The sequence below is a fragment of the Podarcis vaucheri genome, assembly GCF_965113315.1.
Source record: "Podarcis vaucheri genome assembly, chromosome: 7".
In the NCBI taxonomy this organism is placed as follows: Eukaryota; Metazoa; Chordata; class Lepidosauria; order Squamata; family Lacertidae; genus Podarcis; species Podarcis vaucheri.
This window is the reverse complement of record NC_138765.1, coordinates 68333836-68351995: the sequence shown is the minus strand read 5'-3', so window position 1 is coordinate 68351995 and position 18160 is coordinate 68333836. Positions and strand designations below refer to the sequence as shown.

General features: G+C 40.7%; 1 protein-coding gene and 1 long non-coding RNA gene across 4 annotated transcripts in view; one reads left to right on the top strand and one right to left on the bottom strand.

Moving 5' to 3' along the window:
* The window catches only part of CAMTA1 (calmodulin binding transcription activator 1), a 724612-nt gene that overhangs the window by 683185 nt on the left and 23267 nt on the right, over nucleotides 1-18160 (bottom strand). The window lies entirely within an intron of this gene.
* On the top strand, nucleotides 10654-16754 carry LOC309536716. The gene is made up of 3 exons (XR_014221714.1): nucleotides 10654-11113; nucleotides 11315-11463; nucleotides 14560-16754. It is a non-coding gene; the product is annotated as an uncharacterized lncRNA (long non-coding RNA).

The window sequence follows — 18160 nt, the reverse complement described above, 5'->3', positions numbered from 1 at the left end:
GGAGGAGGTGGTCTGTGCGATACCACAGCCAACTCCTGACTCCTTAACTCCTCAGGAGCCTTGGGTGCATTCTCACAGCCTTGCATGGCTTCCATAACTCCTAGGAGAAAAGGCCCCGTCTGCACTATCCATTTAAAGCAGCATCGTATCGCTTGGCCTCCCCCAAATAATCCTGGAGTCTGCAGTTTGTTAATGCTGAGAGGGCAAAGATATTATCCTAAATGAGGGAGAGGTGGACAGCAAGAGCTCAAGATCCCTAGTACCAAACCCAAATTGTAATTTGTGACTGTAATGAACAAAACAGTTTCATAGACAAAGGCAGCTCCAAGAGGCCCTAAACCCATTTCAGCATTCATTTAGCAGCTTCAGCTGTGTGCAATTAAAACTTCAGTATTAAATGTTAGAGAATAAAATAATGAGGCACTTAAAAAATAATCTGTGCTCCACTGGGCCATGCTCAGCACAGATTTCATCAGATCATTTGTAAGACAAAAATAGATTCCTATCAAAGTCACAGTCATTGTCCCAAGTTAGCTGACTGCTTTAAGTGTCAACACCTTTTCCTTTTTTTATACATAAAAACACGCTGGAGCTCTACAGTCAATTGATACTCACTCTTGACATGAACTATTCCAATAGCATTAGATCATAACAGTGCCACTGGTGCCATAATTCTTATGCAGTCTTACTTGGAAGAAAACTTCACTGAAATCAATGTGATTTGTAAGCATGCTCCAACCTTCTAAAACTACCTGTTTCGGAAGAATCTGCAAGCTCGGTTCCTTTCAGATTTTAACATGTCACCTTTTCTGTAAAGTCTGACCCAGTGCATGCCAAGAATGTGGCTGCTAAACATATTCCCTTGAAATTTAAAATGTAATATGGAGGACAAGCGATTGTCCATCCACTTCAGTTATGAGGATGAGAAGTAGTCATCTGAATCTGTGCTGATCACTTCATTTTGTCCAACAAATCTGCTGTCTAGTGATAGTAAATTGTTACATCAGATTTTAGTTAAGAATGGAGCGTTTGCATGTATCTGATGCCTTCCGGATGTTTTGGGCTGCAATTCAATGCAACTGGAACATGGTGCTGTGCTGGCTAGGCCTGATGGGAGTTGTAGTCCAAAACATCCACAGGGCTCCAGATTGGTGAAGGCTGCACTATACCAACAATAATTTGAAGTGCAAGTCCCAAAAACACCAAGTAGGGACAAGTCAACTAGCAAGGCATGGGCATCATCATCAGGCAAAACAACAATTATGGAGTCTTCATAAAAGAAACAAATATTCTCCAGAACAGGAAAAAGGAGAATTAACTTGGCTGAACAAAAATTAAAAGGTGCATCTCTACATACATTTAAATGAAACTGTACTTGCAAAGGAGGCTTGTGAAGTAAGGTGTGTAACAGACAGATAGATAGATTTAAAATTCAGCCCTATAATACTCTTATGATCTCAAAACTGCTAACATATGACTTGGGCAAGAAAAATGTTTTAAGAATATGCAAGCTTAAAACTTGCATATTATTATTTTAAAAAAAGAATGTTAGTTTATAAGTGCACTAAACACATGGCTAGAAAACATACTGTATAAAAACATGCACACTGTTACACATCAAAAGAAAAACAATGAGAACTGCATATTTTTAAAACTGAAATGAATTTTAATACAGAAAATGAAACTAACATTTTACAACATTTACAGGTAAACATAATACTTATATATAGAGAAATCAAAGAATGTTACAATTTAAGAAGGTGAAATGTTACAAGCTTGCACACCAAAAATCAAAAAATGAAAATTAAATTAAAAATGAAATGGTTACCAAGATAATGCAGGTCAAGGGATCAAAGGTGAAGGGTCACACATTATTAAAAAGAAATCCAAAATGGCGCTGCATCAAGATCTCTGCAAAACAAAGGAGCTACAGTAAGTAAAAAACTAAGGATGTTGCACAGATTCACATTTACTGAAATGAATCAAACACATTGCAATCAGTTACAAATCAACATTTACAGTCACCTTCACTTCAAAACATATTTCTACTACTTTTGGGGGCGAGGGGCTCTGCACACACTTAGCAGTTAGTTTTGTAGTTGCTTATTTATTAAAATCCAATAAATAGAATGCATCACAAATCCAGTGATGACTCAAGTAGCTTAATTTTTTAAATAAAAAAAGTTAAAACCACACTATGTTTTTGTCACAGTGATATATGGAATGCATGAACAATTTATTTGGAAATAATATTGTTAACTGTACTGCAAAACAAAATGCTTCCCCCCACATATTTTTTAAAAGAAGCAAATTCCAATTTCAACCCAGTTACCCCACTATATTGACCTCAGTTGGACTATTGATCTGGCTGCTCTTGATTTAGCAAACATTTTAAAAGCCAACACACATGTTAAAGTTAGTACTTAAGTAGCTCTTTAACTCAATAAATAGGTCTTCTAGTTTACTACTAAAGACATCTAAAGTGATTGAAATTCCGCTACATGAAGTGAATAATCTTTGATATACATTCTAACACATCTCAGAGCAGTTCCCAATTCATTCTGAAATAAGAATGTTATGTTGATTCTTCTCATTTTGCTAAATTTTATTCCCCACGAAAAAGCAAGTTGTTAAGACTTAATATTTTTCCTTCTGCTGGGGAGGGGGGCGCGGTGGGGAGGACTCCTCAAGAGTTCAGCTGGTCTCATATGGTAAACAAACACTGCATAGCCCTCAACCACCAAGCACAACACTTCTTACTACTTCAAGTTCAATCTGTATTTTTTTGTAATGTACAGATTAACATTATATTAAAAGGCAGCATACGATCAACCTAGAGCTGCATTTAAAAAGCAAATGTTAGGGCTTCCTGGCTTATTGGTAATGTAAGATATTTGAACGGGGCAGAAAGGGTAAAAAGTATAAGTTCAGGCAACAAGCCACAGGCTACAGACTTCTCAGAACTGAGACTCTACACAAAGTAATCTGATTACCAATACAAAAGGGAATGAATTTATATATTACATTATATCCCGTCTTTTCTCCAAAGAGCTCAAGACTGCACACATGGTCCCTCACTTTCCGTTCTCTTCCTGCTCACCTCCTATTTTACCCTCACAACCAGCTAGGTTTGACTAGGAGACTATGACTGGCCCAAGATCACCCAGTGGGCATCATCAGTGAATGGGGATTTGAACCATCTCCTCAGTCCCAGTCCAAACCACTACACCACACAGATTAAAGAGAGTTAAGTCTCAAATGGGGAAGAAACTCAATAACTTTCTTGTCACGGTAAGCACCCCACCCCTTTCGTGAGCACAATGAACCTCTACCTCCCCACACACACACCAAAAAATGGGGGTTGCCCCTGAAGTCACAATTCACTGTAGAAGTACCTCAAGCTCCCAACCCCAAGTTTGGAAATGACTGTAGCTCAGTGATAGAGCATCTGTTTTGCATGAATAAGATCTCAATCTTAATCACCAGAATTGTCAGATAGGGCTGGGAAAGACCTCTCTGCCTGAAAGCCTGGAGAGCCCACTGCCAGTAAGTGTAGACAGTATTGAGCTAGATGGACCAATGTTCTGACTCATTATATAAGACAGCATCCTATGTTTCTATAACACAACAAAGAAAATCCCCCCACCAAGGCTTGGAGTGGGCAGTGGGGAATCATCCCTGACTTCATGCTGCATGCTGACCACCAAAGTTCAGCATGACATCAGAGACCAGTCCTTCGTGTTGGGATGGCACAAGGTCACAGAGACCCACAAACAGGCAACCAGAAATTGTGACGGCTGGTCTTAGATACATTGTATTTGCATACTATTTCCACTAACCCCCCCTGGGTGATGTCAGTGTGGCCGTTTGCTCCTGGTTTTCCATCTCAATCCCAAAACACAGTAGCCTGTGAAAAGTAAGCAGTAACCAGGCTAAGGCAATTAGAAACGAATTCGTTAGTCTCTGCCACACAGCCAGTTACACCAAATGGTACCAGTTTAAGGATACCAACTGGTACCAGTTTAAAAGGCTTTTGTCATTCACATTTTAGAAGCATCACAGGCCAGTTTCCCAGTTCCAGGCTCAGTTTAGATACAACTCTGAACAGCTGACCAACCATGGTTGGGAGGGAGAGCACCCCATAGTCACTCCTCAACCCATTCCTTTCTTGCAGGCATTAAATAAAACAAAAACCTTACTATTTCAAAGCCAAGTAGCATGCAATGTCTACACAAGCACACTACTCATAGTTTGCCCAAACCATGCTTTGCAAATCTAATTCTGACCATCGTTGCAAACTATGGTTTGCTGCCAACTATAGTCAGGAAAAGAATGGGCAAAAAGGTAGCACTTAGACATACTTTGCTCTGAGTCGAAAAGGAGAGGGGAAGATCTGTGCAGAGAGGTGGCATGAAAGTCTGCAACATGATTAGGAAACTAGGCAGCACTACATCTGCACAGGACCTGAAAGCTGAGCCAGAGTTTTTAAGTTTCTCCCTGCAATTCATGTATTGCTTTTTCTATCTTCATCCTACTCACATCCTCTACATCCAGCCGTTAACCCTGGAATTACTTGGGAAACACAGTGAGCCAAAATAAGAATATGTTCTGGGAATATGATCCTGCAGCAACCAACACACACGCACACAAACAAAAGCAGAGTCAGCCCAATCCTCTCCTTAAATTAGTTTTTTTATTAAAATCACTTGCAGGACTGGAAACTAATGTCTTAGTTCCTTGGGGCTGCTGCCTACAAAAAGAACAAAAGATAAACCCAACTCATCTCTCCCCTCCCCACTCAGCAATGCCACTGGAACGGGAAAATAAACCCTACATCATTTCATTTCTACCAGAATTCTCATCTCATACTGCATCTGTCATATGTATTCACTGCTGGGAGGCATGCACGCCATTTTAAATGTTACAGCAAGAATCAATATCCCATCACAATGTCAGTATGAGGCACACAATCCTTCAGAGGCACTGTTGTTTGTATTGTTCTAGTCTTTGAAAGGAGAGGGGGGAGGAAGAGCTAAGAAGCCTGATAACTAGTATATAAGCAAGGTGAAATCAGATTCATCTGAGTAAACACCGTATTTATTTGGGGAGGGGAGAAATGATCACATACTTCAGATAAAACAGTATGATTAAGTTGGCACCATTTCCTCAGTAACCCTAAGCCCAGTTCAAAGCCAAAGTATAACTTCTGGGATAAATCATTAAGAAAGTAACATGGGTAACTCCAGAATGAAGCAGCTGCATAGCTCCAAGAACAAGAGGCCTTGCAGAACTAAGCTGAAAAGCATCCCTAACTATTATAATTGAGCATTTAGGTGACATTTCAGCAATACATTGTTTTTATCCAATCCTATCAAGAATCCTTCAAGGAGACAGAAATCCAGACCCCAGAACTAAACATTACATTCCATGTAACTAAATTCATGCTAAACTTAAAAAGGCATTTTTAACATTTCCCTATTTAAATCCAAGTAATAAAAAACACGTAAGCTACATAGGAAACACCACACGACTTAGTCCAGGCAGCTAATGAAACAGCACCCACTCTGAATTTATCTATATTAGTCCACAAACCACACTGAAAATTCATACCATACCTGATTAAAAATACTGTGTATATCATTCCTGGAAAGGTCTACAACCTAAGAGATGGAAAATAGGCGGCAGACCTGCAGGCATCATGCAGCTGGTGTGTGATCATTACTTAAATTATGCAGAAAGGTGAAGCGATCTGGTTAAGGAATTACAACAGTCACAGTGCTTTGCAAACTCACTCACATCTCCAGTGCAGCATCTTCTACAGTTTGCCACAGAATCACATCCAACCCAATGCTTTGTTAAGGCAACAAACATAGTCAAGCTATACTGCACTGCCAGTAACAGCAAAAAATATGTATAAATTAGTAGGGAACTGAGTTTGTGCCCCCCACAGTAAACTTTGAGCCCCCTGAAAACACAACCCAACCTCTACCAGATACCACAGCCTCTTGTCCAAGCCAATACTTTGTTGGTGCACAAGACACTCAAATGCAGCACTCACTTTCTAAAAGTACCCAATATGCACAAACAGTTTAATGAAGGAGCTGGGGTATGCACTCGACAGGAAGCTTTGAGTCACCCAAATCATACATATGTATACAATACACTGAGGGTGTACTTGATCATTAAGCCTGCGGTTGCATCAATGAGCCAAAATGTGTCTGCCAGAAAAATGGATTTGTGTGCATTGATATGTGCACAGTCCAAAACTGGCACTGGGTTCAGAAGATGGTGAACATCTAGCTGGTGAAGGGCTGGGTGATTATTGTGATGACTCATTTGAAGACGAATATCTTAAGGCCAAATTCACACAGGACAAATTAAATCTTTTGACAACTGAAACTGCAAGGTTTCTTGTGAAACTGCCACAAATGCTTTTAACATATGCCTACGTGGGGCGTTTCAGAACAAGTATATCAATGCATACATAGCACATTTCTTTATTAATGTCTTAACATTTGAGCTACAAGGCAATCTCTAAGAACAACATGCACCCATTTTTTTAAGGAGTTTCAGAGTAAAACTGAAAGCCTTCTATAGTTCTTATCGAATCGACAACTTAAGTTTTTAACCTTCACTAAATTAAACTTTTTCCCCCTATTGCCCCAATGTAAGGTATAGGACATGGCTGGTTGCCTTTTGACAAAAATTCATCTCCAAAACTTTGCAAAATATTGAATCTCTCACATGTAAGGTTGCACTGAACTAAGTTTCACTCAGAATAGGTAAAGGGACCCCTGACCATTAGGTCCAGTCGTGACCGACTCTGGGGTTGCGGCGCTCATCTTGCTTTGCTGGCCGAGGGAGCCGGCGTACAGCTTCCGGGTCATGTGGCCAGCATGACTAAGCCGCTTCTGGCAAACCAGAGCAGCGCACGGAAACGCCGTTTACCTTCCCGCCCCTATTTATCTACTTGTACTTTGACGTGCTTTCGAACTGCTAGGTTGGCAGGAGCAGGGACCGAGCAATGGGAGCTCACCCTGTTGCGGGGATTCAAACTGCCGACCTTCTGATCAGCAAGTCCTAGGCTCTGTGGTTTAACCCACAACGCCACCTGTGTCCCCCAGAATAGACCAATTGAAATTAGTGGACCTGAGTTAGGCATGTCCATTGATTTCAATTAGTCTCCTTAAAGAGACAACACTTGATACAACCCACAAAAAACTTGAAAAAATAAAATGATTTGTGGGGATGGGGGGCACAATGATTAAAATTGTGCTTACACACAAAATCACATGAATGCCAGAAGTTTATTAGCTACTGAAGTATAAACCATTCCAGAAAACATGTTCAGCTTAATTCATAACATTATTCACATTGTGTGGTAAGAATTCAACCACTGTTGTGATGTGGCTCAAGGGCTACACATCACCATGTTTCTTCATGTTTGTCAGAGTTCTGAACCATTGTAGATCATTCCAGCTTTCTGTTTCAACCTCTCACACTATAACAAAAATTAATTAACTAAATAGGGCCCAGTGTCAAACTTAGATTAGGGGAGGGGGTCCCTAAACCATAATGGTTAGGGCAGAGTCAGTAGATAAACTAAGAACATATTCTGTCCTTATACTTTCTGGTGGACAAAGATATCCAGGGGTGGGCTGACCAAGTGGGTGAGGAGAGTGATAAACACTTCCTTATTAAATGAGGTAGCGGTTAAGAACTTTGCTAACATAGTCCTTACTGAATCCCACCATATTCCAGGTAATCACTAATATTCCTTTTCCGAGCAAGGTGTTTGAAAATGTGGTACAGTGGTGCCCCGCAAGACGAATGCCTCGCAAGACGGAAAACCCGCTAGACGAAAGGGTTTTCCATTTTTTGATGCGCTTCGCAAGACAAATTTCCCTATGGGCTTGCTTCACAAGACGGAAACGTCTTGCAAGTCTTGCGATTTTTTTCGCTCCCCCCCTTTTCTAAGCCGCTAAGCCGCTAAGCCGCTAAGCCTTTAATAGCCGCTAAACCGCTAATAGCGCTAATCCGCTAATAGGGTTGCTTCGCAAGACGAAAAAACCGCTAGACGAAGAGACTCACGGAACGGATTATTTTCATCTTGCGAGGCACCACTGTAGTGACATCAGTCCACATTCTCCCAGATGAAATAGATTAAGGCCCTGTTACGGCTGTTGTTACCCAGTTGGGCAAACCACACTGGGAAGAGAACAGTAAGAGTGCCACCTGCCGGTTCTACTGGACCATTCAATGGCATTTGATATAATTGAATACAGCACCATTCTGGACCATCCAATTGGAATGGGACACTGGTTGCAGCCCTTCCTGGACAGACAGTTCCAGAAGGCTGGGCTGGGGGATTCCTATTTGACAATTTGGCTGCTGGCAAACCCACTGGGTGAGATCATCTGGGGATGTGGAGTGTGGTGCAACTCATATGAGAATGGCACCCAACACCTTTTCTTTCCCATCAAACTCAAGTGCAGGTGATGAACATTTGAGTGGCACTTGGTTGGAACATTGCTGGGGGGAGGGGGCGCTTCACTTTGATTGCATGCCCAGCAATAGAGCTTCCCACCCTTGACTCATCTTTGACATCCTCCTGTTGTGCAGTTTTTAAACCACTGAATTATTGTATTTGTCATCTCATCTTTATCTGTTGTAGACAATCTCTAATACACACACACACACACACACACACACTTTAAAAACCCATGAATTCCTTTTTTATGGCAATATGAGTTACAAATATTTATGATAAGTGTAAGTCATTTCACCATTATGTCTGCAAATGTAAAGACTGTCCTTTTCTATGAGAGGGGAGATGAAAAGGAATGTATGGGCCAAGTTTGCTCACTCTAAAGTGTTTAGAAACTGAACAGTTTGAAAGTTTTAAAAAGATTGTCCTTGAAATCCAAACTACAAACTTGGGGTGGTATCCAACATTAGACCAACAGACAGTAGACCCACTGAATTTAACAGACCATGTCTATTAATTTAAATGGGTCTACTCTGAGTAGAACCAATGTTGAATACAACCCATTGAAGTTAATACACTTGAGCTACAACAACAACATTCTGTTTTTAAATTGTTAATTGAATACAAGAGTTTTTAAAAGATTCATATTCAATTTTCTTGGCCCTAAAGCATTTATTACATTTTTTCCAACACCCAGAGGTATCTTAACTTCAGATAGCCATGTTCTTACCACACCCATGGAGAAGATTGGCCTAAAGCAGGTCCAGGGATACAAACCTTTCCATGCTTGCCAGAGAGCCCATGGGCAGCCATGGCCAATAAAGTTTTGAGGGGTGGTAGTCTGCCCAGCAATGAACATACCCTGGATGGAGGGGATCCATCCTTCCCATTGCTTCAAATTTCTGGAAATAATTCCCAATATTTACTTATTTCTAAAAAAGTAATCACAAATTACCCATGAGTCCATCCCTCCTACAATAACCAAACATCTCAAAACATGCTAGCAAAAAAATAAACGCACACACAAAACCCTGGCAGAGATGCAGTAATTTGTTCAATTTTATCAAAGTGTTTATCCTGCTTATCTGGAGGGCAGAAGCAGCAATTAGCTGCTGCTGCATCACAAAACACTCAGCCTCTGGAAATCAGCATTCAAGGAAATGTTCTACAATATGTATTGCAGGTCCTGGTACTTCTACACAGCATTTTACAAAGAAACTATTTTCCAAAGTCGATTTAAACATCTTTGTGCAAGGCACTAGAATAAAAGAGGCGGATGAACTGGCTCACTTATCAAATGAATTGGGAATGAAGAATATTACATTTTCTAAGTTGCTGAAATGCTGCCTTTTCAATCTCGCTTTCTATGCTTCCAAGGGGGGTTATTTCACATGGAAAACAAAAGCAACATGAGAAGTAGAGGGGGTGGGGCATAGAGATGCCTAGAAAAAGCCTATACAAGAAAATACTCAATAATTGATTTCAGTGAGAAAGGCTGGATGCTCTAAATATATTTCAGATACAGAATGCTGTACAAAAAATGAGTGGCCACTGCTGAAAGTGGAAGAAGAGGAAAGAAGGAAGCAGAAATATTACCTGCTTACCATTACCTGCTGTAAATAGCACCTAGAGAAATACTAATGCTTATGGAATGGGCATGGGTCAGAGAGTGGCAAAGGAGAAGTCGGGACAGGTCCCCAAGGGTAACAAGAGACAAGCTGGTGTACCTGGAAGCTGAAAAAATACTACCTGCATCCATAAAAGCATAAGAGGGTTGAATTAGTCCTAAAGGAAGAGGCCACTGGAAAACGTGCAAGACTCAAGAATCATTTAATACAACCCTTGATGCTTCACATACAACCACTAGTCAGATTCACTATTACATGGCTAGGGCAGGAGATGAATTTTTAAAAGGCATACATACCTACTGATACAAAGAATTGGCATAGCATTAAAAAGGCTGCTGATCATCTTTCATTTACTGCCAGGGAGAGATTTGCAGTGTATCAGATGCATACAGTGTTAGGGTGCTTTTTAGAATGTTTTTATTCGCATTTTTTCAAAATATAAACAATCAGCAAACAATGAAAAAAAGCTAATGGATGTATACGAAAGCGCAAATAAAGTATTTTGATATATTCATTTTTGTCAGGTTCTATACAATGCTAATCTGACTCAGAGTAGACCCACTGAAATTCATGGTCATGACACACGTAGATGCATTCATCCCAATAGGTCTACTTAAGTATTACTTAGTAGAATACAACCCTCCAACTTATGGCTACCCTCAAAACAGTTGGGAAGGCTGCAGCCCCAGGCACACCTACTAGAAAATCTCATTGAACTCAGTAGGTTACAGTCCTGAGGATAAAGGACACACATGTATTAAGTGCTGGGTGGGGGGAGCAGAAAGGAATAAGGAATACAGCAGCTTAGCTCTAAGAGCACTAGCCACTTTTATGACCTTTGGCTGGTGTGGACCATTATTTACAACATAATGGCATTTGGAGAACAAAGTTCCTGACCTCTACAGTAGGAAGGCAGCACAGAAACTCCATGGGGGTGGGGGGATTAGAGTGGTGGAAGGGAAGAGAAACTAAGACTTCGAAATACAGATAGGTAGCCGTGTTGGTCTGCCATAGTCAAAAATAAAAAAAATTCCTTCCAGTAGCACCTTAAAGACCAACTAAGTTAGTTCTTGGTATGAGCTTTCGTGTGCATGCACACAAAAGCTCATACCAAGAACTAACTTAGTTGGTCTTTAAGGTGCTACTGGAAGGAATTTTTTTATTTTTGACTAAGACTTCGAAAGGGTCTTTGGTAGAGAATGTGGGGGAAGATGATGCAGCCTGCAAAACAGGGAGGGAGAAAATATAATGAGTGAAAAAATGTACAGCAGGAAATTAAGACTGAAGGAAGCTATGTTGGTGGGCAGAAAAAAACTCCTTGGGGAAAATGGCCAGCATAAAAGACAGGTAGGGTGAAAGATACCTGTGAAGTGAAGCAGGAGCTATATTCAGGCACCTGAAGAGCAAATTCACCTTCTTAGCAAGCATCTTTAAAGGCCTCTCCACTATCTATCTATCTATCTATCTATCTATCTATGAGGCAGCTAACCTCTAGTTGTAGAAAGTCTCTTCACTGTTTCAGTACATTAATGACCCTCCCTTTCTAGAACTGAATAGGAATATAATAATGGGTAGAATGGTCAGATTCTGTGCTCTGACATTCAGCAGAGATAGGTCAATTTTCTAGCTGGCCTGTTCAGGAAAAGGTACATGAATTGGGGAGAGAGATGTCTAAAGCACCAGAGTTGGTGAACTATATTGTGGAACACATATATTATGCACAAAGTGCCATAAAAGATCATACGGGCACAATTAAAAGCTTGGTGGAGAACTTGTTGGAACCAAATAAATGGATATAACAGACTATAGCAATGCCAGCTGAAAAGAAGGGAGAAACCTGTTTAGAAGGATACAGTCTGGGAAACATACTGTTAAAGAGGTGCCATTCGGGACAGAGAACCCTCTCCAAAGTGAGCAAAGGGGTAGCGTTACATGAATTTTACGGTGCACACATACCAGACACACACTCCACAGAAAACAAATCCATCACCCTTCAAAATTTAGGAAATATTCCCTGAAAAAACAGACATTTTATCCAAGTTCACAAAGCAATCCTGAAGCCAACTTGACTCTCTTAATGACCCCTAACCCTAATCAGTCCCAATCAACATGGCCATGGAAGTTGTGTTCCAAAACATCTAGAAGCCACCAAGTGGGCTACTGCACCATACAGTTCAACAGATACTGCAAAACAAAAATCATAGTTGAAAGTTTTCTGCACAGAATCCTATTGCTCAATAATTATTCTTTCCCGTTAACTTATTCGGAATGCAAGGCTACAATTTTAGAGTCTGTGGTGCAAACACCAGCAAGCTTTCTTATCACAACATATTTGACCCAAACAAATGGCAGATACTGCTAGTGAAAGGACTGGCAGTGGATGACAATCAAATACCTATGCTTCCAGAGATCAATCACATTTTTATGTTAAGTTGTTGTTGCTGTTATTGATATCATTCTTGTATCTTTATTTTTAGAGCTTATGATTTACATGGAAATTGTTTCCATTTGGTTGTGTACGTTTGGTGTGTTTTATTTATTGTTTATGACTTCTGCTATGTTTGTAATTATGTAATTTTGTAGTTATGAAAATCTTGTCATGTTGTAAGCCACCTTGAGCATAGTTGCAACTATGGAAAGGTGGCATACAAATAAAATGATGATGATGATGTTAATCAGTAATATCTCTTCACTCTTCTATTCAACGTTTAAAAGGATTTTAATGAACTGGAATAATGTAACAAAAAAGAAAAAAATCCCAACACACACACACACAAAATCATATGTGTCCCTCAAAAGGTCTTGGTACTACAAAGCCACAAATTACTGGAAACCATGGGTATACGATATGGTGTCATTTTCCCAAGACTAAAGAGATGGTAGTAACCCATTAATGGGACACATATGGTATGGAAACCCAGTGGAATGAAGCAGTTGAAGCCTTGAGTCTCAAAAAGATAAAGGAGGAAGTCCTTCGCAGCAGCTATGGAACAATGTTAATACAAATAGATAGGCCAGTTTCCACGTGCTCTCTCTCTGTGTGTCTCTGAGGCTATCCAGCCAGACGAGTCAGTTATTTCTGAGTTCTGTTCCAAGAACCCCAGGGCCACAGAAAAGAGAACTGAGGGGCATATTGTCACTGCATAGAGCAACCATGAACAGACAACCGTCAGCCCAAAGCTGCAGTCCCAAACTCTTGTGTAAATTGTACTAAATTTACAATGCTGTGGGGCAGGAGTGTGCACACACATGCACTTTATGGTGCCCTTGTTAATAACACTTCTTTTTTCATGTACGTAAAGGCAAAGTGTCCTGAACTTAATCATCTCTCACTTCTGAGTCCAGGCCACTGGCAAGTCTAAAATTAGTCTTCCAGTTTTCCCAGAAAGAGAAAGTGATGAAAGCCTATCACAGTAGACTGATTGGAAGATTTATTGGCCCCATCAGCTAAGGAATCTGCACTTCAAATGGTAACCTTGGCTACTTTTCGTAAACTATGCTATTAATTGGCTTTAAGCACAATAGAGGAGTCCATTAGGATCTGCCAGTCACTCCCTACTGCCCTTTCAATGAAAGGGCCCAGAAGTATTTCCAAAGTTGCTTAAGGGTTTGTTTGCTCACTTCAAACCCTGCCCTGCCTCCTGCTGGGTTAGGGGGAGATAATTCAGACATGGCCTGGCAGGTTTTTCCTCTCTCTTCTTCACCGACTCTGCATGGCACCAATCCCTTTTCACTGAAATAATGATGAACTGAAGGTCTGTCTAGAGGCATTTTTCATGGTTCCCAACAATATAGTTTCATCCCAAACTCCTCTGAAATATTCATTTATAACAATTAGGTAGTGTGCATTTCAAATTTATTCATTCGTTCAACAGCTCCTTTAAATATTTTTCAAAAACATTTAAAGATCTGCAGGAGTTGTAAGTTATATGGGAGCTGTAACTAGGTGATATTACCTATAGCTAAAATAATAATAATAATAATAAAGACTGGGAAAAGCAGCAAAAAAGAAAGCTACTTCCATGCAGCAGTTTAAGGAAAACACAGCACTCCTTTGATACCTTCTTTGGAAGCCTAACAGTTAGTACGATGTGTTTGTTTAAAAATCAGCCAGAATTATAACCTTTCAATCGTGTGAAATTACTGTGCCTACTCGGAACGTTTGCTAATTTGGTAAACATTAGCAGAAACATACAGCAGGGCAACATTAACAGCAAATTCTGCACTATGTAAATTTAACACAGCACGAAGAAATTTCAATTCTGCCTCAAGGTTCTTTTAAAGGCAAAATGTGGAGTAGCCAAGTCAGTTTTGCACAATGCAGGGGACGGAGTATGGGGTGGAGGAAGCTCATGGAGTGGGTACTAAATGACTCAGCAGAATTTCAGGAAAGAAGGAGAAGAGCACCGCAGCCATGACTGAAACTGTCTGCTTTCATTACAGATGCACCTACTGCACCTCCGCGCTGGACATATACACATAGTTGTCTGTTATGGGCAAGTCAACATCACATCAATATTCACAAGCATGACTCAAGCTTCCCTGCACATCAAGGAATGATTTGCTATAACATCAGAGAGAGAAACTTCGCTTTTCTCAAAAGCAGAAATGTTTCTCAACAAAGCTGCCAGACATCAAATGCAGCATAAGTGAAATACATGAACAGGTGAACAAGCTCTCAATTTTTTATTTTTGGTTTTGGTTTTTTTTAAAAGAAGGCATCAGCCTAATGCACCCATTTTCTGGATTATTTTATGTTGCTGATCTGCCACATATAAACTGCTTCCAGCAGTGGCAAATCTCTTAAGATTAAACTCATGGGCTTATAAACAAAACCTGAGATAACCAGGTCAAAATACCTGAATTTTAAGGTCAAGAATTAGACATAATCTCTAAGGTGTTGCATACATGGCATTTATTATTGTGTAAACTATTATCTGTTAACCATCAAGTATGAACATTTACAGTCCTTGACATGCTGCAGAACATTCCACTGAATAACTGCTAGCCTTTGCTTCTAGGAAGTTCTGACCATTTTGTCTTCAACTACCATAAGTGATCTTGCTTTGTCTTATTGCATGTGTATAGAATCAAACAAAAATTTCACAACTGTCCCTCTGTCCCTACACAGATATAGAATCTGAAGGCTCAAAGGCATGTGACCTGCATGACCTGAGTTTGGAACAACACTTCTACTTTGCTCCTGGGTGACTTCAGCAGTTGATTATTGCCCTGACTCAGTTGCTTCTTGGCCTCGTCTTTCTTCAGCTTTGGAGAGACTCCTCATTCACTGCCTAGGGCACTCTTGAGTTTCTCTTCACCAAAAACCACTCAGTCTCAAATGCTTCTGTAGTGAAATTCCCTCTGCCAGATTGATACCTTCATCCACCTCCCCACATTTTGCCTCTTGCTCCTCCCAAGACCTCCAATCCACTGATCTTCTCCATCTGCTGTCTTTGCCTCCTCCTCAGACTCTGCAGTTTTCACTTTCAATTCATTCCATCCTGCCCGCAGCTAGACATATCTGCCCTTTTTTTCCAAGAGACTACTAACTCCTCTCATTCCCAGCCCTGGCCCACTGCTGTCTCCATTCATGTTCTCGCATGGGTGAACACCTCTGGAGGAGAACAAAAGACGTGGCCAATTTCATCCACAACCAATTCATCCTTGCACCTTCTCATCTGTTTTATAGTGTAGCCAAAAAAGACTACACCACCTCTTCAACCCACACCAGGAATTCTTGAAGCATCTTCTCCAACTTTGATACCCTCCTCAGTCCTATCCCACCCTCTTGTCACCCTCTTGTCTCCACAATTCCGTCCTCAGCCAGTTCTCTTGCCTGTTCTTTCAATGTTTCCACAAGGGAAAGCTCTTTCTCTGCTTTCCTGCTCTTTGTTGGGGGTCCCTTTATGTTTATTCTTACCATCCTGCTATTCTTTCCCTTCCTTAAGCACCCTGGCTACATCCCAGAAGAGATTTCAGTATCAGCTATATGTCAATGACACCCAGATCCTGGTATTTGCTGTAGTCTGAACTTAGTCTCTACTGGACTAACAGTAATTCTTAATATCCCCAAACCCAAATTGTAGGACTCTGTTGTCTTTTAATTAACTGTGCAAGGATTTGAACATACATAGTGTAAACTCTACCTCTAAGCTTTGGCTGACATTTCAGGTGAAAGATTAGATGTTCAGGGGTACAGCACTAGTTTATGAGACTGAGGTTCATACATTCATTGACTATGAAAACAGGCCTACCCTCTTTGGCAAAGTTGACTTGGGGAGGGTAGAAAATTACCCCTGCAGTTGGGATGAGCTTCAGAGGCATCCAAAGCTCAACCTTATCTCAGAAACAAAACCCCAGATTAGTGAAATACTGAGAACAGCAAAACACAGGATTTGAACCTATTACCTCAACAGTCTATTCCAAGCAAAAGTACTATGTTCAAGCTAGAGTGCTATGCTTTCAATGGCAGTTTGACCCTCATAATGTCTGCACAGCACTTTGTAATACAAAGGCTCAGGCCCAAGAGGAAAATGTATTTTGATGACCTCCTTATATAGGCTGCCAAAACATTACAAGCAACTTACTTGACCACAAAGCACTCAACTCATTGCATTTACATTCCATACAAAGGACATCAGAGGATTGTTCACAACATATTTTTGTACTGTGGCCTACGACGTTATCGCTGCTTTCACATTTTTGGGGGTGGGGACAACCCCAGTACATTCGGCCAAGTAGAAATAGTTGATTTTGATACTACAGAATCTAGCAAATTAATTTCACTAAGATTAGTAGTCAAGCATGACAGCCTATTGCTTCTCTTTCCACTCACCTACCCTTCTATGTGAAAAATACTTTATTTACCTGACTCATTGAGGGGCAGTTAGAACACACCAGCGTTGGCACCCTTTAAAAAAATGGACTGATGTTTCATAGCCAGCCTACCTTATAGGATAGCTAAGGGGAAGAAAGTCACTCTGCCAGTAGCTTTCTGTAACAGGGAGGTTGCTACTGATTAATACCTAAAGCTACTGTGACAGGCTGGCTGCAAGGTGCTCACAAACAGAAGAATTGCAGTAGGCAGATATTGACCTTCACTTGTGATTCTCTGTATTGCTGCAGAATTCTCCTCCTGAATTCCTCTGGGGTTCCTGATCTATCAGTATCTTGGCTCCTCACACACAGTGGCTGCTGCATAGCTGCTTAGAAAGCAGAATGGCATTCACAGTCATCAGGGTGGGGGAGACTGGCACAGTAACTTTGGATTTAGATGCAACTGGCTTCATCAGCCTGGATTCCTAGAAAAGCACACGCACTTTTGGTATTTTTTTTGGGGGGGGGCACCGTCAAGATTTGTACACTATGCCAGGTGTTTTGTCTTCATCCCTCCCCTAAATTCTTTTCTCTGGTGACAGCCGTAGCAAGGGAAATAACTTTCTCCCTATGACCAGCACAAGCAATTTACCAAAATACCAGACCGGGGACATTAAGCCTGAAATCTGCAAGTGTGAACGTTGCTACAAGACAGGGCAATGGAAAACTACAGAGAGACTTATAGGTCATAACTAAGGTGCTCTCATGAAGGAAACTAAAAGGAGAAAATGAACTTGGCAGTCAAATGTTTCTCAGAATACTGAAGCTGTGTATTTTTACCAAAACATTTTCTATCATGTGCAGTACAAATTGGCTTGGTGTTCAGCCCACTGATAGGAGGGTGTCTTTTGTACTGCTGAACTAAAGATGTGCAAATGTGCCTGCTTACACGACCTATTCCTAAAACACATAAGTCTGTGGCTTTGATGTTTCTTGGAGAACAGAGATTGCTACAGTACATTCCGTAACTCCAGCTCTAAACTTCACAACAGACAGCTGCGCCTGTGATTAACAGCAGGTAACCTCAGTTTCTGTCAATTTAATGAACTCTGCCAAGACAGAAAGGCACTGTGGAAGCCAAGAGGCATGAAGTCCCTGTGTAAAGAGATTTCGGAAATTTCACCAGGGAAGAGTTTGCTCTGTATAACTTCATGAGAGTAATTCC